The sequence below is a fragment of the Dichomitus squalens genome, assembly GCF_000275845.1.
Source record: "Dichomitus squalens LYAD-421 SS1 unplaced genomic scaffold DICSQscaffold_9, whole genome shotgun sequence".
In the NCBI taxonomy this organism is placed as follows: Eukaryota; Fungi; Basidiomycota; class Agaricomycetes; order Polyporales; family Polyporaceae; genus Dichomitus; species Dichomitus squalens.
Window position 1 is genome coordinate 293,878 of NW_006766891.1, and position 1,410 is coordinate 295,287.

The window sequence follows — 1,410 nt, forward strand, 5'->3', positions numbered from 1 at the left end:
CAAGTTGTGTATTGAGCGAGGTATCTACAGAGCGAAATACACGATGGCTTACCTGGAGACAAGAGGTCGAAACTAGAGTCTCCAGGTAGCAAGGGATCCAGCTATATACAGGGAACGAACAATGGGCGCTAGAGAACAATAGCGTCGCCATGGGTACGGAGTACAAGGGGTGTAGGACAATAGCGGACATGGGAACAAAGTGAGCTATTGTCCGTGTGTGGACAAAGGGAAACCGTAGCGAGTAGTGAACAATAAGGAAACGTACGAGGCAGTGGTCCGAATCAAAAAGGAAACATAGCGCCGTGAGGGCGGTTCGTGACAGTTATCACTGCTTACCCCCTCTTCATGATCTGGCCTCCTGGACAGAGGGTCGGCTCGTAGCATTGTCTTTCCAGGGCGGTGCTTCAGAACGAAGTTGAAGCGGGACATGAATAAACCCCATCGGGCTTGTCGGCGTGTGAGCTTCTGTGCTTGTCGGAAGTAGGTGAGGTTGAGATGGTCTGACCAGATCTCGATTGGTTCAGGGTGTCCCTCCAGGTAGTGCCGGTATTCCTCCAAGGCTCGGATGATTGCTAAGAGCTCCTTGTCGTAGATTTCGTAGTTGCGTTCGTGGACATTGAGGGACTTGGAGTAGAAGGCGACCGGGTGCCATAGCTTGTCCTCTCCCAGTTGTTCTAACACTGCTCCTGTTGCGAAGTCGGACGAGTCTGTCTCTAGCCGGTAGAGAGCCATGTCGTTCGGGATCTGAAGGATTGGAGGAGTTGTAAACGCGGTTTTGAGTCCTTCAAAGGCCTGCTCTTGTTCCTCTCCCCATTGCCACTGAATGTCCTTGCATGTGAGCTTAGTGAGTGGTCGTGCAATTTTGGCAAAGTCCTTGATGAAACGCCGATAGAAGTTGGCTAATCCGAGGAAAGCTTGAACGTGTTTGACTTTGGTCGGAGTAGGCCATTCCTTGACACCTTGCACCTTAGACTCATCCATGGAGATTGAATCCTTAGATACGACAAGTCCGAGGAAGTGAACCGAGGGCTGCTCAAACTTGCACTTTTCAGGTTTAACGAAGAGGTCGTTGTCGCGCAGCTTCTTCAGGACCCGTTCTACCAGTTGGCGATGTAGAGTGAGGTCATCTGTGAAGATGAGGATGTCATCGATGTAGACCACGACATGTCCGGTCGCAATTTCTTCCTTTAGGACCTCATTCATCATTGCTTGGAACGAGCTGGGTGCATTGCATAGGCCGAAGGTCATGACTGTTGGTTCATACAGTCCCTTGTGAGTGATAAACGCGGCTTTCTCCTCGTCTCCTTCGCGAATGCGAACATTGTTGTAGCCCCACCCTAGATCGAGTGAGGTGAAGATTGATGCGTGCAAAAGCCTATCCACGAGGTCTGAGATCTAGGGGATCGGAAA